Source organism: Aquarana catesbeiana, linkage group LG05, assembly GCF_042186555.1.
Source record: "Aquarana catesbeiana isolate 2022-GZ linkage group LG05, ASM4218655v1, whole genome shotgun sequence".
NCBI classification, from domain to species: Eukaryota; Metazoa; Chordata; class Amphibia; order Anura; family Ranidae; genus Aquarana; species Aquarana catesbeiana.
In genome coordinates this window covers 16635355-16659286 of record NC_133328.1, presented here as the reverse complement: position 1 = coordinate 16659286, position 23932 = coordinate 16635355, and the positions used below count along the sequence as shown (strand labels likewise).

The 23932-nt window shown below is 43.8% G+C and overlaps 1 protein-coding gene across 3 annotated transcripts in view; it reads right to left on the bottom strand.

The window, feature by feature from the left end:
* Nucleotides 1–23932, bottom strand: part of GFUS (GDP-L-fucose synthase) — a gene marked incomplete in the record, with an annotated part of 105766 nt that overhangs the window by 23758 nt on the left and 58076 nt on the right. The window contains 1 exon segment of one of the 3 annotated variants that reach the window (XM_073629479.1): nt 10383–10506. 3 annotated transcript variants of the gene reach the window in all.

The window sequence follows — 23932 nt, the reverse complement described above, 5'->3', positions numbered from 1 at the left end:
CTGACAATCCTGGTCTTTGCATTGGTGAATGTTTTGAACGCTACCATTCACTAGTTGAGTATTAGCGTACGGTACAGCATTGCACAGACTAGGACACACTTTCACAGGGTCTCCCAAGATGCCATCGCATTTTGAGAGACCCGAACCTGGAACCGGTTACAGTTACAAAAGTTAGTTACAAAAAAAGTGTCAAAAAAAAAAATATATATAAAATTAAAAAAAATAGTTGTCGTTTTATTGTTCTCTCTCTCTCTATTCTCTCTCTATTGTTCTGCTCTTTTTTACTGTATTCTATTCTGCAATGTTTTATTGTTATTATGTTTTATCATGTTTGCTTTTTCAGGTATGCAATTTTTTATACTTTACCGTTTACTGTGCTTTATTGTTAACCATTTTTTTGTCTTCAGGTACGCCATTCACGACTTTGAGTGGTTATACCAGAATGATGCCTGCAGGTTTAGGTATCATCTTGGTATCATTCTTTTCAGCCAGCGGTCGGCTTTCATGTAAAAGCAATCCTAGCGGCTAATTAGCCTCTAGACTGCTTTTACAAGCCGTGGGAGGGAATGCCCCCCCCCCCCACCGTCTTCCGTGTTTTTCTCTGGCTCTCCTGTCTCAACAGGGAACCTGAGAGTGCAGCCGGTGATTCAGCCAGCTGACCATAGAGCTGATCAGAGACCAGAGTGGCTCCAAACATCTCTATGGCCTAAGAAACCGGAAGCTACGAGCATTTTATGACTTAGATTTCGCCGGATGTAAATAGCGCCATTGGGAAATTGGGGAAGCATTTTATCACACCGATCTTGGTGTGGTCAGATGCTTTGAGGGCAGAGGAGAGATCTAGGGTCTAATAGACCCCAATTTTTTCAAAAAAGAGTACCTGTCACTACCTATTGCTATCATAGGGGATATTTACATTCCCCGAGATAACAATAAAAATGATTAAAAAAAAAAAATATGAAAGGAACAGTTTAAAAATAAGATAAAAAAAGCAGAAAAATAATAAAGAAAAAAAAAAAAAAAAAAAAAAAAAAAGCACCCCTGTCGCCCCCTGCTCTCGCGCTAAGGCGAACGCAATCGGCGGTCTGTCGTCAAACGTAAACAGCAATTGCACCATGCATGTGAGGTATCACCGCGAAGGTCAGATCGAGGGCAGTAATTTTTGCAGTAGACCTCCTCTGTAGATCTAAAGTGGTAACCTGTAAAGGCTTTTAAAGGCTTTTAAAAATGTATTTATTTTGTTGCCACTGCACGTTTGTGCGCAATTTTAAAGCATGTCATGTTTGGTATCCATGTACTCGGCCTAAGATCATCTTTTTTATTTCATCAAACATTTGGGCAATATAGTGTGTTTTAGTGCATTAAAATTTAAAAAAGTGTGTTTTTTCCCCAAAAAATGCGTTTGAAAAATCGCTGCGCAAATACTGTGTGAAAAAAAAAATGAAACACCCACCATTTTAATCTGTAGGGCATTTGCTTTAAAAAAATATATAATGTTTGGGGGTTCAAAGTAATTTTTTTGCAAAAAAAAAATAACTTTTTCATGTAAACAATAAGTGTCAGAAAGGGCTTTGTTTTCAAGTGGTTAGAAGAGTGGGTGATGTGTGACATAAGCTTCTAAATGTTGTGCATAAAATGCCAGGACAGTTCAAAACCCCCCCCAAATGACCCAATTTTGGAAAGTAGACACCCCAAGCTATTTGCTGAGAGGCATGTCGAGTCCATGGAATATTTTATATTGCGACACAAGTTGCGGGAAAGAGACACATTTTTTTTTTTTTTTTTTTTTTTTGCACAAAGTTGTCACTAAATGTTATATTGCTCAAACATGCCATGGGAATATGTGAAATTACACCCCAAAATACATTCTGCTGCTTCTCCTGAGTATGGGGATACCACATGTGTGAGACTTTTTGGGAGCCTAGCCACGTACGGGACCCCGAAAACCAAGCACAGCCTTCAGGCTTTCTAAGGGCGTGAATTTTTGATTTCACTCTTCACTGCCTATCACAGTTTCGGAGGCCATGGAAAGCCCAGGTGGCACAAACCCCCCCCAAATGACCCCATTTTGGAAAGTAGACACCCCAAGCTATTTGCTGAGAGGTATAGTGAGTATTTTGCAGACCTCACTTTTTGTCACAAAGTTTTGAAAATTGAAAAAAGAAAAAAAAAAATGTTTTTTCTTGTCTTTCTTCATTTTCAAAAACAAATGAGAGCTGCAAAATACTCACCATGCCTCTCAGCAAATAGCTTGGGGTGTCTACTTTCCAAAATGGGGTCATTTGGGGGGGTTTTGTGCCACCTGGGCATTCCATGGCCTCCGAAACTGTGATAGGCAGTGAAGAGTGAAATCAAAAATTTTCACCCTTAGAAATCCTGAAGGCGGTGATTGGTTTTCGGGGTCCCGTACGCGGCTAGGCTCCCAAAAAGTCCCACACATGTGGTATCCCCGTACTCAAGAGAAGCAGCTGAATGTATTTTGGGGTGCAATTCCACATATGCCCATGGCCTGTGTGAGCAATATATCATTTAGTGACAACTTTATGCAAAAAAAAAAAAAAAAAAAAAAAAAAAAGTGTCACTTTCCCGCAACTTGTGTCAAAATATAAAATATTCCATGGACTCAACATGCCTCTCAGCAAATAGCTAGGGGTGTCTACTTTCCAAAATGGGGTCATTTTGGGGGGTTTTGTGCCACCTGGGCATTCCATGGCCTCCGAAACTGTGATAGGTAGTGAGGAGTAAAATCAAAAATGTACACCCTTAGAAATCCTGAAGGTGGTGATTGGTTTTCGGGGCCCCGTACGCGGCTAGGCTCCCAAAAAGTCCCACACATGTGGTATCCCCATACTCAGGAGAAGCAGCTGAATGTATTTTGGGGTGCAATTCCACATATGCCCATGGCCTGTGTGAGCAATATATCATTTAGTGACAACTTTTTGTAAATATTTTTTTTTTTTTTTTTTTTTTGTCATTATTCAATCACTTGGGACAAAAAAAATAAATATTCAATGGGTTCAACATGCCTCTCAGCAATTTCCTTGGGGTGTCTACTTTCCAAAATGGGGTCACTTGGGGGGGTTTTGTACTGCCCTGCCATTTTAGCACCTCAAGAAATGACATAGGCAGTCATAAACTAAAAGCTGTGTAAATTACAGAAAATGTACCCTAGTTTGTAGACGCTATAACTTTTGCGTAAACCAATAAATATACGCTTATTGACATTTTTTTTACCAAAGACATGTGGCCGAATACATTTTGGCCTAAATGTATGACTAAAATTTAGTTTATTGGATTTTTTTTATAACAAAAAGTAGAAAATATCATTTTTTTTCAAAATTTTCGGTCTTTTTCCGTTTATAGCGCAAAAAATAAAAACCGCAGAGGTGATCAAATACCATCAAAAGAAAGCTCTATTTGTGGGAAGAAAAGGACGCAAATTTCGTTTGGGTACAGCATTGCATGACTGCGCAATTAGCAGTTAAAGCGACGCAGTGCCAAATTGGAAAAAGACCTCTGGTCCTTAGGCAGCATAATGGTCCGGGGCTCAAGTGGTTAAATACCACCAAAAGAAAGCTCTGGCAAAAAAAAAAAAAAAAAAAAAGGGAAGAGATACTAATGTAATTTTTTTGCAGTGGTGCATGACCGCGCAATTGTCATTCAAAGTGCCACAGTGCTGAAAGCTTAAAAGCTGGGCAGGAAGGGGGTAAAAGTGCCTGGTAGGCAGGTGGTTAAAGCAAAAAAAATCCTGCAACAATAGAAAAGGAAGGCAGCCACCACATCCAAGGACAGATAAGCTGCAATATATGAGACTATTTTTCTTGGGTTTAGATACACTGTATAAGGCTGAGTTGGCAGCAGGTATTACGTGATCTGAGCACACAGTTCAGTGGATTCCCCAAGTGTGCAAACACTGAGAACAGCCGGATACACACCTCCTGGCTGTTCAGGAAAACGCCCGACACGGAAGAAGAGGTGAAAGGCTGCCTGGCTGGTTGTACGAGAATGTAGGCACACCAGGCACCCATCTACAGCACAAAGGGGCAGCTGTTGTCACTGTGTAGGTGGTCAGTGATGGAATCCGGGGACATTTCTAAACTTCTGACTGACTAATCAGCCCGATGGAATCACAAAAGCTACAAAAAAAAAAAAAAAAAAGTTGCCTTTATGGTAATCTGTCTGCTCTACTTCATTGTAGAAGTGCTTACTGGTATCAAAATCTCCTAAATCATGTACACCAATCTGCCATAACATTATGACCATTGACAAGTGAAGGGAGGGGATGGGAGGGGGTGGGTGTTGAGCGAAGGCTCGTCGATGATAACTCAACACACAGCCATTAATGTCTAAACCACTGGCAACAAAAGTGAGTACACCCCTAAGTGAAAGCCACCATTTTTTTTCCAGCACTGCCTTAACCCTCTTGGGCATGGAGATCACCAGAGCTTCACAGGTTGCCTCTGGAGTCCTCTTCTACTCCTTCATGACGACATCACGGAGCTGGTGGATGTTAGAGACCTTGCGCTCCTCCACCTTCCGTTTGAGGATGTCCCACAGATGCTCAATAGGAGTTAGGTCTGGAGACATGCTTGGCCAGTCCATCACCTTTACCCCCAGCTTCTGTAGAAAGGCAGTGGTCATCTTGGAGGTGTGTTTGGGGTCATTATGTTGTAAAGTAGTGAGTGTACAGCTTGTATAACAGTGTAAATTTGCTGTCCCCTCAAAATAACTCAACACACAGCCATTAATGTCTAAACCGCTGGCAACAAAGGTGAGTACACCCCTAAGTGAAAATGTCCAAATTGGGCCCAAAGTGTCAATATTTTTTGTGTGGCCACCATTATTTTCCAGCACTGTCTTAACCCTCTTGGACATGGAGTTCACCAGAGCTTCACAGGTCACCACTGGAGTCCTCTTCCACTCCTCCATGACGACATCACAGATCTGGTGGATGTTAGAGACCTTGCGCTCCTCCACCTTCCGTTTGAGGATGTCCCACAGATGATCAATAGGGTTTAGGTCTGGAGACATGTTTGGCCAGTCCATCACCTTTACCCTCAGCTTCTTTTGCAAGGCAGTGGTCATCTTGGAGGTGTGTTTGGGGTCGTTATGTTGGACTACTGCCCTGTGGCCCAGTCTCTGAAGGGAGGGGATCATGCTCTGCTTCAGTATGTCACAGTACATGTTGGAATTCATGGTTCCCTCGAAGATCTGTAGCTCCCCAGTGCCGGCAGCACTCATGCAGCCCCAGACCATGACACTCCCACCACCATGCTTGACTGTAGGCAAGACACACTTGTCTTTGTCCTCCTCACCTGGTTGCCTCCACACACGCTTGTCACCATCTGAACCAAATAAGTTTATCTTGGTCTCATCAGACCACAGGACATGGTTCCAGTAATCCATGTCCTTAGTCTGCTTGTCTTCAGCAAACTGCTGGCGGGCTTTCTTGTGCATCATCTTTAGAAGAGGCTTCCTTCTGGGATGACAGCCATGCAGACCAATTTGATGCAGTGTGTGGCGTATGGTCTGAGCACTGACAGGCTGACCCCCCCACCCCTACAACCTCTGCAGCAATGCTGGCAGCACTCATACGTCTATTTCCCAAAGACAACCTCTGGATATGACGCTGAGCACGTGACCTCAACTTCTTTGGCAGACCATGGCGAGGCCTGTTCCGAGTAGAACCTGCCCTGTTATACAGCTGTATGGTCTTGGCCACCGTGCTGCAGCTCAGTTTCAGGGTCTTAGCAATCTTCTTATAGCCTAGGTCAGTGATGGTGAACCTTGGCACACCAGATGTTTTGGAACTACATTTCCCATGATGCTCAACTACACTGCACCGTGCATGAGCATCATGGGAAATGTAGTTCCAAAACATCTGGTGTGCCAAGGTTCACCATCACTGGCCTAGTCCATCTTTATGTAGAGCAACAATTAATTTTTTCAGATCCTCAGAGAGTTCTTTGCCATGAGGTGCCATGTTGAACTTCCAGTGACCAGTATGAGAGAGTGAGAGCGATAACACCAAATTTAACACACCTGCTCCCCATTCACACTTGACACCTTGTAACACTAACGAGTCACATGACACCGGGGAGGGAAAATGGCTAATTGGGCCCAATTTGGACATTTTCACTTAGGGGTGTACTCACTTTTGCTGCCAGCGGTTTAGACATTAATGGCTGTGTGTTGAGTTATTTTGAGGGGACAGCAAATTTACACTGTTATACAAGATGTACACTCACTACTTTACATTGTAGACAAGTGTCATTTCTTCAGTGTTGTCACATGAAAAGATAGAAGAAAATATTTACAAAAATGTGAGGGGTGTACTGACTTTTGTGAGATACTGTAGATATAAAATCAACAAAATACACACTTACAGAGCCAAGAGATACCAATAGAGTATTGTATGATTATTATTAATTATAGTTTAGCTTGCAGATTCTGTTATTGCTGCACCTCTGAAAAGTGAACTGCAGTGGATAGATTTTCAGGAGGTGTTTGATAGGTCACCTCCTCACCACCTCCTTAGCCCCGCCATGTGCATTGCACGAGGTCGCGGGAAGATTGTGGCGGGCCCCATGTTCACTTGAATTGGTTGCATTCAGATGGACTCTATTTACCGTTTAGGTGACTTCTGAAGGCAATTGGTTCCACTAGATTTTAGTTATCAGAGTAAAGGGGGCTGAATACAAATGCCCCCCCCCCCACACTTTTCACATATTTATTTGTAAAAAATGTTGAAAACCATTTATCATTTTCCTTCCACTTCACAACTATGTGCCACTTTGTGTTGGTCTATCACATAAAATCCCAATAAAATACATTTACGTTTTTGGTTGTAACCTGACAAAATGTGGAAAATGTCAAGGGGTATGAATACTTTTTCAAGGCACTGTATACACCGACTTCTTATTGTGGTGACAACATCTGGATTTCTGATCATTTCCTATCTCTGTGACAATGGTGATCGGGACAAATAGAGAGGACGGATCTGTAGAACACGGATCCAGTACAGAGGAGTGTTATGTACAGTGCCGGATGATGTACATTGTGTTACTCTACAATTCAGATGACAAAGTACCATCCCCCCCCCCCCCCGGGATGGGAGGATTATGTTGTAACATTTGGGAACATCGATCGTTTCAAGAAACTATTAGAGAAGAACCTGAACGATCACAACATACAGGGATATACAATGTAATACTGACATATTATCACACACATAGGTTGCACTTGATGGACTTGTGTCTTTTTTCAATCTCACCTACTATGTAACATTATATATATATAACTCTCATCAGACTACAATACTATCCGGTGTTGTGATGCACAATATAGCAGTGTGATCGATACCTGGAATCAGCAGCTGAAATGGCCATTTGTAGGGGACCAATCAGAAAAAGGTATGGTCTCCCCTGACAAGCTGTGATTGGATGGTCTGTGCCCCCCCCCCCCATATGTCCTGATCAATAATACTACACAGATCAGCAATTTCCAGAGGCAAAACTTATTGTGAGCCAATCAGGGCTCAGAGGGAGTGTCAGTACACAGCCGGGGGGAGAATATAACTGACATGATGGGAGGACATAGTACAGAACTGGGGGGGGGCAGTATATACTGACAGAGCAGTATATGGGGGAGGGACAGTATATACTGACAGAGCAGTATATGGGGGGACAGTATATACTGACAGAGCAGTATATGGGGGGACAGTATATACTGACAGAGCAGTATATGGGGGGACAGTATATACTGACAGAACAGTATATGGGGGGACAGTATATACTGACAGAACAGTATATGGGGGGACAGTATATACTGACAGAGCAGTATATGGGGGGGGACAGTATATACTGACAGAGCAGTATATGGGGGGGGACAGTATATACTGACAGAGCAGTATATGGGGGGGACAGTATATACTGACACAGCAGTATATGGGGGGGGACAGTATATACTGACACAGCAGTATATGGGGGGACAGTATATACTGACAGAACAGTATATGGGGGGACAGTATATACTGACAGAACAGTATATGGGGGGGACAGTATATACTGACAGAGCAGTATATGGGGGGGACAGTATATACTGACACAGCAGTATATGGGGGGGGACAGTATATACTGACACAGCAGTATATGGGGGGGGGACAGTATATACTGACACAGCAGTATATGGGGGGGGACAGTATATACTGACACAGCAGTATATGGGGGGGGGACAGTATATACTGACACAGCAGTATATGGGGGGGGACAGTATATACTGACACAGCAGTATATGGGGGGGGACAGTATATACTGACACAGCAGTATATGGGGGGACAGTATATACTGACAGAACAGTATATGGGGGGGGGGACAGTATATACTGACAGAACAGTATATGGGGGGGGGACAGTATATACTGACAGAACAGTATATGGGGGGGGGACAGTATATACTGACAGAACAGTATATGGGGGGGACAGTATATACTGACAGAACAGTATATGGGGGGACAGTATATACTGACAGAACAGTATATGGGGGGGGGGGGACAGTATATACTGACACAGCAGTATATGGGGGGACAGTATATACTGACAGAACAGTATATGGGGGGACAGTATATACTGACAGAGCAGTATATGGGGGGGGGAGACAGTATATACTGACAGAACAGTATATGGGGGGGACAGTATATACTGACAGAGCAGTATATGGGGGGGACAGTATATACTGACAGAACAGTATATGGGGGGGACAGTATATACTGACAGAGCAGTATATGGGGGGGGCAGTATATACTGACAGAGCAGTATATGGGGGGGGCAGTATATACTGACAGAGCAGTATATGGGGGGGACAGTATATACTGACAGAGCAGTATATGGGGGGGACAGTATATACTGACAGAGCAGTATATGGGGGGGACAGTATATACTGACACAGCAGTATATGGGGGGGACAGTATATACTGACACAGCAGTATATGGGGGGACAGTATATACTGACACAGCAGTATATGGGGGGACAGTATATACTGACAGAACAGTATATGGGGGGGGACAGTATATACTGACAGAACAGTATATGGGGGGACAGTATATACTGACACAGTAGTATATGGGGGGGACAGTATATACTGACAGAACAGTATATGGGGGGGGACAGTATATACTGACAGAACAGTATATGGGGGGGGACAGTATATACTGACAGAGCAGTATATGGGGGGGGACAGTATATACTGACACAGCAGTATATGGGGGGACAGTATATACTGACACAGCAGTATATGGGGGGGGGACAGTATATACTGACACAGCAGTATATGGGGGGGGACAGTATATACTGACACAGCAGTATATGGGGGGACAGTATATACTGACACAGCAGTATATGGGGGGACAGTATATACTGACAGAACAGTATATGGGGGGGACAGTATATACTGACAGAACAGTATATGGGGGGGGACAGTATATACTGACACAGCAGTATATGGGGGGACAGTATATACTGACAGAACAGTATATGGGGGGACAGTATATACTGACAGAACAGTATATGGGGGGGACAGTATATACTGACAGAACAGTATATGGAGGGGACAGTATATACTGACAGAACAGTATATGGGGGGGGGACAGTATATACTGACAGAACAGTATATGGGGGGGGGGACAGTATATACTGACAGAGCAGTATATGGGGGGGGGGACAGTATATACTGACAGAGCAGTATATGGGGGGGGGGACAGTATATACTGACAGAACAGTATATGGGGGGGGGGGACAGTATATACTGACAGAACAGTATATGGGGGGGGGGACAGTATATACTGACAGAACAGTATATGGGGGGGGGACAGTATATACTGACAGAGCAGTATATGGGGGGGGACAGTATATACTGACAGAGCAGTATATGGGGGGGGGGACAGTATATACTGACAGAGCAGTATATGGGGGGGGGGGACAGTATATACTGACAGAACAGTATATGGGGGGGGGGGGACAGTATATACTGACAGAACAGTATATGGGGGGGGGACAGTATATACTGACAGAACAGTATATGGGGGGGGGGGGGGGACAGTATATACTGACAGAACAGTATATGGGGGGGGGGGAATATACATTGGGGGTGGATTTACTACAACTGGAGAGTGAAAAATCTGGTGCAGCTCTGCATTGTTGCCAATCAGCTTCTGACTTCAGCTTGTTCAATTCAGTTGAATTTTTACAATAAAATCTGGAAGCTGATTGGTTTGTAGAGCTGCCCCAGAGCAGTCTATGTGTGGTGGGGGGGTGGGGAGGAGGTGGGGGAGGGGGGACAGGACACATATAGTGACAGAAGAAGAGAAGACAGAAGTTTGCTCTCACCTCTCTGATCATTCAATCCCTTCCAACACCACTTCCGGCTCTCACCTCACCCGCTGCACGCCGGGAAATGTAGTCCTGCCCCGCCCCTCGCCGGCTTTTAACTCCTCCAGCGCCGGATAGAAGTGTTCTGATAGAAGAAAGTTCTTTTCCGACACCAAGACCAACATTTGCCCATTTATTTATTTGAATAATAATAAAAAAAAGTATTTTTTTATGTATTTTATTGCTTAATATTTATTATTACTTAATATCGAGTATTTCAATATTTATTTAAATTATATTATTATTTAATATCTATTATTGTATTAGGCATTCTAACTATTTATTATTCGTTTTATTTTTTTATTAGTTATTCTATTATGTATTATTGTGTTAGGTATTTTAACTATTTATTATTCATTTTAATTATTTTGTTAGTTCATTTTATTATTTATTTCAATTATTTTACTAGTTATTTTTTTTCTTTTTAATTGTATTAGGTATTTTAACTATTTAGTATTCATTTTAATTATTTTGTTAGTTAATGTGATTATTTATATCACATATTTTATTAGTTATTTTATTATTTCTTATTTATTATTGTATTAGGCATTCTAACTATTAATTATTCATTTTATTGTTTTATTAGTTATTTTATTATTTATTATTGTGTTAGTTATTTTAACTATTTATTATTCATTTTAACTATTTTGATAGTTCATTTTGTTTTGTTTTTTAAATTATTTTATTAGTTCATTTTATTATTTATTTCAATTATTTTAATATTTATTTTATTATTGAATATTAATTATTGTATTCGGTATTTAACTATTTTTTATTCATTTTAATGATTTTGTTAGTTCATTTTATTATTTATTTCAATTATTTTACTAGTTATTTTTTTTTCTTTTTAATTGTATTAGGTATTTTAACTATTTAGTATTCATTTTAATTATTTTGTTAGTTAATTTGATTATTTATTTCACTTATTTTATTAGTTATTTTATTATTCAATATTTATTATTGTATTTAGGATTCTAACTATATATTATTCATTTTAACTATTTTGATAGTTCACTTTGTTTTTTATTTAAATAATTTTATTAGTTAATTTTATTATTTATTTCAATTTTTTAATATTTATTTTATTATTTAATATTAATTATTGTATTAGGCATTCTAACTATTTATTATTCATTTTATTATTTTGTTAGTTATTTTAATATTTATTATTGTGTTAGGTATTTTAACTATTTAGTATTCATTTTAATTATTTTGTTAGTTCATTTGATTATTTATTTCACTTATTTTTTTTAGTTATTTTATTATTTAATATTTATTATTGTATTTAGGATTCTAACTATTTATTATTCATTTTAACTATTTTGGATAGTTAATTTTGTTTTGTTTTTTTATTTAAATAATTTTATTAGTTAATTTTATTATTTATTTAAATTATTTTATATTTATTTTATTTTTTAATATTAATTATTGTATTAGGTATTTAATAATAATAATATTGTTAGTTAACTTTATTATTTATTTAAATTATTCTATTAGTTATTTTATTGTTTTTTTCAATCCTCAGTGTGGTTGGGTCAGTTTAAAAAAAAAAAAAATCCAAATACATATTTTTGTAACATAATAAAGGCTTTTTAAATGTTTTTGAATCACATGTGTGGTGCAACTGCAGTTTACATACACGTGTGCAACGTTGACGTGCGTTTGCATTCGTGAGTGCCAAAAGGGGTTACGGTATTTTTTTTTTACATATTTTTTAATACATTTTATTATATTTGTTTTATTTTTTTATAATCCTATCTTGTATTTATTTATTTATTTTTACTTGATTGCTATCACAATGGGTTAACAAACCTCTATGTCACGTGTGTCAAACACAAGGCCTGGGAGCCGAACCCGGCCCTCCTTGCCATGTCATGTGGCCCTCGCATTTCTCCTGCAACTGCGGCACCAACTTCGTCTCCACCCGCCACCTTGTCTCAACTGTCGGCAGCAGAGAGGAGGACAGAACTCCTCTGCCAGATCCCGCGCTTCTCCCTGAAGCCACGGAGCAGCTCATCTTGACCTCCTGCACTTCTCCCTGCAGGCACAGAGAGGCTCGTCTTGGCCCCCTCCCCTTCTCAGCAGTCAACAGCAGAGAGGAGGATAGAACTCCTCCTACAGATCCGATGCCTCTCTGTACAGCTGCCGGAGCCCCCCTCGTCTCCACCTCCCCTAATCTCAGCATTCAGCAGACTCCGGGTAGCTGACTCCAGCCCTCCTCTGGTCCTCCTCCAGACCCTGCACTTTCTGCTTCCCAGCTTTGCAGTAGCACAAGGTAAAAGGAGGGGGGGGGGGGGTGCGCTGTGATGTAAGGGAGGGTGGGGGACTCTTGACTTCTGATGGTTGGGGGGGGGGTGTCTTGACATCTGAGGTTAGGGGGATGGGGTGCTCTGTAAGTCTAGTCCTACAGATAAAACTGGCCCTTTGAGGACGACCATAATGGTGATATGGCCAATAATGAAATTGCGTTTGACACCCCTGCTCTATGTGATAGCATTGGGCAGGTGACAGGTACTCTTTATGAAGACATTAGGGGGTCTAATAGACTCCATTGTCTCCTCTGCCCTTCATCCAGTGGTCTTAAACTGGCGGCCCTCCAGCTGCTGCAAAACTACAAGTCCCATCATGCCTTTGCCTATGGGAGTCATGCTTGTAACTGTCAGCCTTGCAATGCCTCATGGGACTTGTAGTTTCTCAACAGCTGGAGGGCCCCCAGTTTGAGACCCCCTCTAACCAAACACAGATCGGCTCGGTTAGATGTGTCCTGTGGCTGCCAGGTTGTTCTATGTATATCTTGGAGAACTAACTACAGATGGATGTCGGCTGCCTCAAATCCTTCTGTCTCTTCATGTCAGCCCAGGCAGACTCCATGATGGTGAGATCAGGGCTCTCTGGGGGCCAAACCATCATTTCCAGGACTCCTTGTTACACTAAAGATGTTCTTAATGACATTGGCTGTATGTTTGGGGTGGTTATCCAGCTGCAGAATATAATTGGGGCCACACAAAGGCCTCGCTGATGGTATGGCATGATGGATAAGTATCTGCCTGTATTGCTCAGCATTGAGGACACCATTGATCCTGACCAAATCTCCAACTCCATTTGCAGAAATGCAGCCCCAAACTTGCAAGGAACCTCCAACATGTTTCACAGTTGCCTCATTATTGTTCTGCTCTCCAGCCCTTCGCCAACAACCTGCCTCCTGCTAAAGCCAATTATTTCACATTTTGACTCATCAGTCAAGAGCACCTGCTGCCATTTTTCTGCACCCCAGCTCCTATGTTTTCCTGCATAGTTGAGTCGCTTAGCCTTATTTCCACATCAGAGGTTTGGCTTTTTGGCCGCAATTCTTCCATGAAGACCACTTCTGGCCAGACTTCTCCGGACAGTAGATGGGTGTACCTGGGTCCCACTGGTTTCCTCCAGTTCTGTACTGATGGCACTGCTGGGCATCTTCCGATGTGGAAGGGAAGTAAGCATGACGTGTCTTTCATCTGCTGCATTAGGGTTCCTTGGCTAACCACTGCCTCTAAGTGTTACCTGACCACTGTGTCTACGCTCCTCAAAGTTATCTGACCACTGCATCTATGCTCCTCAACAACTCCTCCTGCAATGTTTATCCTCATGACATGTCACAGGAAGCACCCTCATGGCTAACAGAGGATAGAATAAGAAATAGACTTGAAAAAAAACGTAACAATAATAAGTCACCTGGACCAGATGGCTTGCACCCGAGGGTCCTTAAAGCGGAGGTTCACACGAAAATTGAACCTCCGCTTTTTGGAACCCCCCCCCCCCCTCCGGTGTCACATTTGGCACCTTTCAGGGGGGGAAGGGGGTTGCAGATACCTGTCTAATACAGGTATTTGTACCCACTTCCTGTGGGAGTCTACGCCACTTCCCGTCCCCCCGCGCTGTCTGCTGGGACACACACGGGTCCCAGAGACAGCAGGGACCGTTCTGATTGCGCAGCGCGACTCGCGCATGCGCAGTAGGGAACCGGGAAGTGAAGCCGCAAGGCTTCATTTCCTGATTCCCTACCAGAAGATGGCGGCGGCAGCACCCGAGAGCCGAGCGATGGTTCGGCCTCGGGTGCCGACATCGCTGGACCCTGACACAGGCAAGTGTCCTTATTTTAAAAGTCAGCAACTGCAGTATTTGTAGCTGCTGACATTTAATTTTTTTTTTCCGCGGGACTCCCTCTTTAAGGAACTCGGTCAAGTAATTGCCAGACCATTGTTCCTAATTTTTACGAACAGTCTACTGACTGGAATGGTATCAGCAGATTGGAGATATACCAATGTAGCACCAATATTTAAAAAAGGGCCCGAAATACATCCCTGTGAATTACAGACTAGTTAGCCTAACATCAATAGTATGCAAGCTCTTGGAGGGGATGATAAGGGACTATATACAAGATTTTAGTAATGAAAACGTTATCATTAGCAGTAGACTTGTGCGCAGCGGAAAATTTCGTTTAGTTTTGGTTCGTTGTCATTCGTAAAATACATAATTTTGTTCTGTTATATTCGTTATGTTACGTTAATTCGTTTTTGGATAATTCGTTATTTCTGTAGAGTGTCGATATTTGTTATACTGAATCTTAAATCATGTCGAATTCATTCGTTATATCCACTATAATTTTTTTTTGTATTAGTTGAAATTCGATATTTATGTATGTATATATATTCGTGATAATGATTCGTAGTTTGGAAAGTCGTTTGTTTATTGAATCTATTAACACACACAATGACAATATCTCTTCTCCTCTGCTCAAATACAATACAACACCCTTCTCACTCAGTTCTCAGGAATCCAACCTCCATCACAAAATTAATCAGCTGATTGGACTGTAAGATTTACTTTGAGTTGACCTTTTTGTTTCATTAGATCTTTAACAAATTACCGAATCATATTGAATTCATTTGTTATATTCGCTATCATTTCTTTAGTATTAGTTGAAATTCGTTATTTTTTTATTCGGACATTCGGATGCATCCGAATGTCCGAAAGATGCAAAATTCGTCCGAATTTCGATTCGTTACGAAACAAATTGCGCATGTCTAGTAATCAGCATGGATTCATGAAGAATCGTTCTTGCCAAACTAACCTTCTATGAGGAGGTGAGTTGCCATCTAGATAAAGGAAGGCCCGTAGACGTGGTGTATCTGGATTTTGCAAAAGCATTTGACACAGTTCCCCATAAACATTTACTGTACAAAATAAGGTCACTTGGCATGGACCATAGGGTGAGTACATGGATTGAAAACTGGCTACAAGGGTGAGTTCAGAGGGTGCTGATAAATGGGGAGTACTCAGAATGGTCAGGGGTGGGTAGTGGGGTCCCCCAGGGTTCTGTGCTGGGACCAATCCTATTTAATTTGTTCATAAACGACCTAGAGGATGGGATAAACAGTTCAATCTCTGTATTTGCAGACGATACTAAGCTAAGCAGGGCAATAACTTCTCCGCAGGATATGGAAACCTTGCAAGAAGTTCTGAACAAATTAATGGGGTGGCCAACTACATGGCAAATGAGGTTCAATGTAGAAAAATGTTTAACAATGGCATGCAATGCCAAGCGGCTGCAAGCAAAGCATACAGAATATTGGCATTAAAAAGGGGGTTTAACTTCAGCGTTAAAACGATAATTCTCCCACTCTACAAGACTCTGGTCCAGCCGCACCTGGAGTATGCCGTCCAGTTCTGGGCACCAGTCCTCAGGAAGGATGTACTGGAAATGGAGTGAGTACAAAGAAGGGCAACAAAACTAATAAAGGGTCTGGAGGATATTAGTTATGAGGAAATGTTGTCAGCACTGAACTTATTCTCTCTGGAGAAGAGACGCTTGAGAGGGGATATGATTTCAATGTACAAATACCGTACTGGTGACCCCACAATAGGGAGAAAACTTTTTCGCGGAAGGGAGTTTAATAAGACTCGTGGCCACTCACTAAAATTAGAAGAAAAGAGGTTTAACCTTAAACTACGTAGAGGGTTCTTTACTGTAAGAGTGGAAAGGATGTAGAATTCCCTTCCACAGGCGGTGGTCTCAGCGGGGAGCATTGATAGTGTCAAAAACCGATTAGATAAGCACCTGAACGACCAAAACATACAGGGATATACAATGTAATACTGACATATAATCACACACATAGGTTGGACTTGATGGACTTGTGTCTTCTCACCTACTACGTAACTATGTAACATTATATGACCACTGCGTCTACGCTCCTCAACAATATCCGACCAGTGTGTCTATGCTCCTCAATGTTATTTGACCACTGCGTCTACGTTCCCTAACGTTATCTGACCACTGCGCCTATGCTCCTCCACCTTATCTGACCACTGCATCTACGCTTCTTAACGTTATCCGACCACTGTGTCTACGCTCCTCAACCTTATATGACCACTGCATCTACACTTCTTAAATTTATACGACCACTCCCGCTCTACAAGACTCTGGTCCGGCCGCACCTGGAGTATGCTGTCCAGTTCTGGGCACCAGTCCTCAGGAGGGACGTACTGGAAATGGAGCGAGTACAAAGAAGGGAAACAAAGCTAATAAAGGGTCTGGAGGATATTAGTTATGAGGAAAGGTTGCGAGCACTGAACTTATTCTCTCTGGAGAAGAGACGCTTGAGAGGGGATATGATTTCAATTTACAAATACTGTACTGGTGACCCCACAAAAGGGATAAAACTTTTTCGCAGAAGAGAGTTTAATAAGACTCGTGGCCACTCATTACAATTAGAAGAAAAGAGGTTTAACCTTAAACTACGTAGAGGGTTCTTTACTGTAAGAGTGGCAAGGATGTGGAATTCCCTTCCACAGGCGGTGGTCTCAGCGGGGAGCATTGATAGCTTCAAGAAACTATTAGATAATCACCTGAATGACCGCAACGTACAGGGATATGTAATGTAATACTGACACATAATCACACACATAGGTTGGACTTGATGGACTTGTGTCTTTTTTCAACCTCACCTACTATGTAACTATGTAACTATGTACTATGTAACACTGTGTCTACGCTTCTTAACGTTATCCGACCACTGTGTCTACACTCCTCAACCTTATCTGACCACTGCATCTACGCTCCTTAACGCTATCCGAACAACTGCGTCTACGCTTCTTAACAATATCCGACCACTGTGTCTATGCTTCTTAAGGTTATACGACCACTGTGTCTACGCTCCTCCACCTTATCTGACCACTGTATCTATGCTCCTCAACGTTATCCGACCACTGTGTCTATGCTCCTCAACCCTATCTGACCACTGCATCTACGCTTCTTAATGTTATCCGACCACTGTGTCTATGCTTCTTAAGGTTATACGACCACTGTGTCTACGCTCCTCAACCTTATCTGACCACTGCATCTACGCTTCTTAACGTTATCCAACCACTGTGTCTATGCTTCTTAAGGTTATATGATCACTGTGTCTACACTTCTTAACGGTATCCGACCACTGTGTCTACGCTCCTCACTGTTACCTGATCACTGCATCTACAATCCTCAACGTTATCCGACCACTGTGTCTACGCTCCTCACTGTTACCTGATCACTGCATCTAGGATCCTCAACGTTATCTGACCACTGTGTCTATGCTTCTTAAGGTTATACGACCACTGTGTCTACGCTTCTTAACGTTATCCGACCACTGTGTCTACACTTCTTAACGTTATCCGACCACTGTGTCTACGCTCCTCACTGTTACCTGATCACTGCATCTACGATCCTCAACGTTATCTGACCACTGTGTCTACGGTCCTTGACGTTATCCGACCACTGCGTCTACGCTCCTCAACGTTATCTGATCACTGCGTCTATGGTCCATAACTTTATCTGACCTACGTCTACGCTACTCAATGTTTCTTTGTGCTTCTTTAAAAGAGCTTGAACAACACATCTTGAACCCCCAGTCTGCTTTGAGATCTTTGCCTTGGAGAGACCTTGCTGATGCAGTATAACTCCCTTGTGTCTTGTTGCTGTGCTCAGTCTTGCCATGGTGTATGTATGACCTGTGACATGAAACTGTCTTCCACAACTTCAACTTAGTAGCAGAGTTTGGCTGTTCCTTACCCAGTTTTAAGCCTCCAACCCAGCTGTTTCTGTTTCAGTTAATGACCGTGTTTCAACCCACATATGAAATTAATGATCATTAGCACCTGCTTGGTATAATTGGATAATCATACACCTGACTCTAAACCTACAAAATCCCTGACTTTGTGCGAGTGCACAAACTGTCCAAGTGTAAGAAATGATGCTGATTTTAAGCCAAAGGGTGGTCACAAGAAATATTGATTTGATTCAGATTTTTCTTCTGTTCGCTCACTTTGCATTCTGTAAAATAAACAATTAAAAAATATATTTTTGAAAGCATTCCTACTTTACAGCATTTATTCAAACATGCCCAAAACTTTTGCACAGTACTGTATATACCCAACATATCAAGCCTTAAAATTAGGAAACAGCAAAAAAAGAATAACCAAAATAGTACATAGTGGGAATGCATAGATACCGGTATCGGTGCCAATACCAAGCATGAATATCGGTACTGCTCCAGATGCCGAAACCGATACTTTGTGGTGAGATTTGCGTCAATACAAAATAAATGGGAGCAAATCGCACAGCAAAGAACTGCATGGGATTTGAACATCAATGCAGTGCGATTCCTGTCCGGATCGGATGTGATTTCCCCCATTGCTCCTGTGTGTGTATAAAAAAGGGATTAAAGCGCCATCTAGTGGGCAGTTTAAAAAATGTTAGAACTCACAGTAGATATCTGGCCAAATAGTCTACTTAGGTGTCCTGGTCCGCCGATGGTAGCAAACCAGGGCCACTGGAGGTGCTCACAGGGCTGGGGGAGATGTAAAGGTGGTCCACTCCCAAATCGGACATCAATTCCCTCCTGTACCCATTGGGTCCCGGCAGGGATGGACTGGCCATCGGGACTACCGGGAGATTCCCGGTGGGCCGATGGCTCAGTCTGGGCCAGTTTCACTTCCAGCCGCATCTGTGGTGTGCGGCGATCTACCCGTCAACCGCCGACAGCTGGCGCCTGACGGGTAGATCGAGATTAGCCAGCATGCAGAGTAGCGCAGAGAGCTTCTGTAGTAGTAAGTTCTCTCTCTCGTGTCATCACGCTGTTCCCCGGCGGCCCCTCCTCTCTTCTTGTCTATACCAATTGGCTTGTAAGATCATCTGGTATAGACGAGAAGAGAGGAGGGGGCGGGGCCGCCGGGGAACAGTGTGATGACACGAGAGAGAGAACTTACTACTACAGAAGCTCCCTGCGCTACTCTGCATGCTGGCTGGTAAGATCCCACAATGTGCCATGTGCCCCACAATGTACCCTGATGATGTGCCGCAATGTGCTATGTGCCCCATCATGTGCCGCGATGTGCTATGTGCCCCATCATGTGCCGCGATGTGCTATGTGCCCCATCATGTGCCCCGATGTGCTATGTGCCCCATCATGTGCCCCATCATGTGCCGCGATGTGCTATGTGCCCCATCATGTGCCCCGATGTGCTATGTGCCCCATCATGTGCCGCGATGTGCTATGTGCCCCATCATGTGCCGCGATGTGCTATGTGCCCCATCATGTTTCCCCCGATGTGCTATGTGCCCCATCATGTGCCCCGATGTGCTATGTGCCCCATCATGTGCCCTGATGTGCCACGTGCCCTAATGTGCCATGTAGCCTGATGTGCCCTAATGTGCTATGTGCCCTGATGTCCCCCGTGCCCTGATGTGCCATGTGCCACGTGCCCTAATGTGCCATGTAGCCTGATGTGCCCTAATGTGCTATGTGCCCTGATGTGCCCCATAATGTGCCCTGATGTGCCATAATGTGCCCTGATGTGCCATGTGCCCCGTGCCCTAATGTGCCACGTGGCCTGATGTGCCCCATGCCCTGATGTGCCCCTATGTGCCCTGATGTGCCCCATGCCCTGATGTGCGATGTGCCCCATAATGTGCCATGTGCCCCATCATGTGCCCTGGTGTCCCCCGTGCCCTGATGTGCCATGTGCCACGTGCCCTAATGTGCCATGTAGCCTGATGTGCCCTAATGTGCTATGTGCCCTGATGTGCCCCATAATGTGCCCTGATGTGCCCCATCATGTGCCCTGATGTGCCATAATGTGCCCTGATGTGCCATGTGCCCCGTGCCCTAATGTGCCACGTGGCCTGGTGTGCCCCATGCCCTGATGTGCCCCTATGTGCCCTGATGTGCCCCATGCCCTGATGTGCGATGTGCCCCATAATGTGCCATGTGCCCCATCATGTGCCCTGATGTGCCCGTTCCCTGATGTGCCATGTGCCCTGATGTGCCATAATGTGCCCTGATGTGCCCCGTGCCCTGATGTGCCATGTGCCCTGATGTGCCCTGTGCCCTGATGTGCCATGTGCCCTGATGTGCCCCGTGCCCTGATGTGCCCTGTGCCCTGATGTGCCCCGTGCCCTGATGTGCCCCGTGGCCTGATGTGCCCGTTCCCTGATGTGCCATGTGCCATGATGTGCTATGTGCCCCGATGTGCCACGTGTCCTGATGTGCTATGTGCCCTGATGCGCCCTGATGTGCTATGTGCCCTGATGTGCCCCGTGCCCTGATGTGCTGTGCCCCGATGTCCTATGCCCTGATGTGCCTTGTGCCCCGATGTGCTTTGCCCCGATGTCCTGTGCCCTGATGTGCCCCGGTGTGCTGTGCCTCAATGTCGTGTGCCCTGATGTTCTGTGCCCTGATGTGCTGTGTCCTGATGTGCTATACCCTGATGTGCTGTGTCCTGATGTGCTATACCCTGATGTGCTGTGCCCTGTACCCTGATGTGATGTACCCTGATGTACTGTGCCCTGACATGCCCTGATGTGTTGTGCCCTATTAGCTGATGTACTGGGCTCTGTACCCTGATGTGCTGTGCACTGTACCCTGATATGTTGTGCCCTGTACGCTGATGTACTGGGCACTGTACCCTGATATGTTGTACCCTGTACGCTGATGTACTGGGCACTGTACCCTGATATGTTGTACCCTGTACGCTGATGTACTGGGCACTGTACCCTGATATGTTGTGCCCTGTACGCTGATGTACTGGGCACTGTACCCTGATATGTTGTGCCCTGTATGCTGATGTACTGGGCACTGTACCCTGATATGTTGTGCCCTGTATGCTGATGTACTGGGCACTCTACCCTGATATGTTGTGCCCTGTACGCTGATGTGCTGGGCACTGTACCCTGATATGTTGTGCCCTGTATGCTGATGTACTGGGCACTGTACCCTGATACGTTGTACCCTGTACGCTGATGTACTGGGCACTGTACCCTGATATGTTGTACCCTGTACGCTGATGTACTGGGCACTGTACCCTGATATGTTGTGCCCTGTATGCTGATGTACTGGGCACTGTACCCTGATATGTTGTACCCTGTACGCTGATGTACTGGGCACTGTACCCTGATATGTTGTACCCTGTACGCTGATGTACTGGGCACTGTACCCTGATATGTTGTGCCCTGTATGCTGATGTACTGGGCACTGTACCCTGATATGTTGTGCCCTGTATGCTGATGTACTGGGCACTGTACCCTGATACGTTGTACCCTGTACGCTGATGTACTGGGCACTGTACCCTGATATGTTGTACCCTGTACGCTGATGTACTGGGCACTGTACCACCGTCCCGGGAACTTCTCCTGCAGCCCTGTGAGCACTTCCAGCGTTCTAACATTTTTTTAAACTGCCCAGTAGATGGCGCTTTAATCCCTTTCTATATACACACACAGGAGCATGGGGGTGGGGGAATCGCATGCTATTCTTTTCAGTGCAATTTGCGTCAATTTTTTTGGTATTGACCCAAATCAAACTGCAAAGTAAGTATTGGTACTCAGTTTCGGCGAGTACTTGCCGTTAAAAAAACAGTATACCCTAGTATATAGAAGACACTTTAACCCTTTTGCTGCCAGAGCCATTTTTTTTTTTTTTTTACACAATTACAAAATAATTTTGGGACAGAAGATTACGTAAAACCCCCCAACACATTATACATTTTCTGGAAGGCGATACCCTAGAACAGCGATGGCAAACCTTGGCCCAAGGTTTGGAACTACATTTCCCATGATGCTCATGCACTCTGCAGTGTAGGTGAGCATCATGGGAAATGTAGTTCCAAAACATCTGGGGTGCCAAGGTTCGCCATCACTGCCTTAGAGAATAAAATAGTGGTAGTTGCAATTTTCTTATGTCACACAATATTAGCACAGAGCTTTAGCAGACACAAAATTTCAGTAAAAAATACACCAAAGTTAATTTTAGGGCACACAAACGCAATATATGACCCAATTTTCCGGTATACTATAAATAATGAGATTGTGCCCAGTAAATAGAACTCCAAGCCTTCAAATTGCTCTGTGCAGTTGTCCATTTGTGATGCTTTAACCCCTTTGCTACCATTAATATATGTCCTATGTCGGCATCAGCAAGGGGGTCTAACACACACTCTACAGCAGCCATTTATTAGACATGTGTAGAACGAAAAAATGTGTTTTGTTTCTTTTCAATTCGCTATTAACATAAATTTGTTTAATACGTTTTCGGAATTCGTTTTCGTTTATTGGAATTCGAAACGATTTTAATTTTCTGATTTCGGTCGAATTGAACTCAATTCGACCGAATTTGGAATAGTAGAATTGATTCGAATTCCATTCAAAAATCAAATTTATCCCCTTGGTGCCGACCGTATGCACGTATGCGGCCTCGGCTTTAAGGGGTTATACCGGAATGATGCCTGCAGCTGCATGCATCATCCCGGTACCGTTTTTTAGAGCGGGCGGTCGGCTCTTCAGGGATAACAACAGATGCAGCTAAAATCCACTCTGCTTTTATCCCGAAGGAGCAAGAGGGGATGCCCCCCCCCTCCCGTCGCCTTCCGCCGCTCTTCCCGGGCCTCCCGTCCCACCGGGAGACCCGATCCACAAAATTTTTCATACTTTGTCATAAAATTTTGCAAACAGGTAATTTTTCTCCATCATTGATGTACGCCGAAGAGGCTGCACTGATGGGCACTGATAGGTGGCACTGATAGGTAGCACTGATGATGAGGCACTGATTGTCAGCACTGATTGGCATGGATAGGTGGCACTGGTGGGCACTGGTAGGTGGGCACTGATAGGCAACACTGATAGGCAGCACTGATGATGAGGCACTGATTGGCAGCACTGATCGCCACTGATAGGTGGCACTGGTGGGCATTGATAGATGGCACTGGTGGGCACTGGTAGGCAACACTGTCGTGAACTGGTAGGTGGCACTGGTGGGCACAGATGAGGCAGGAGCGGCTCTCTGTGTGAGGGACCGATGTCCCTCTGACAGTAGCCGGTGATTGATCACATGACAAGGGGTCGGGATCGCCTCCTAACTCCGATCTATGATTAGCCAAGTCTCCTTGACTCGCTGATCACAGAGTGCGCCGCGTTCCCAGCAATTTAGGCCCCCGCTGTA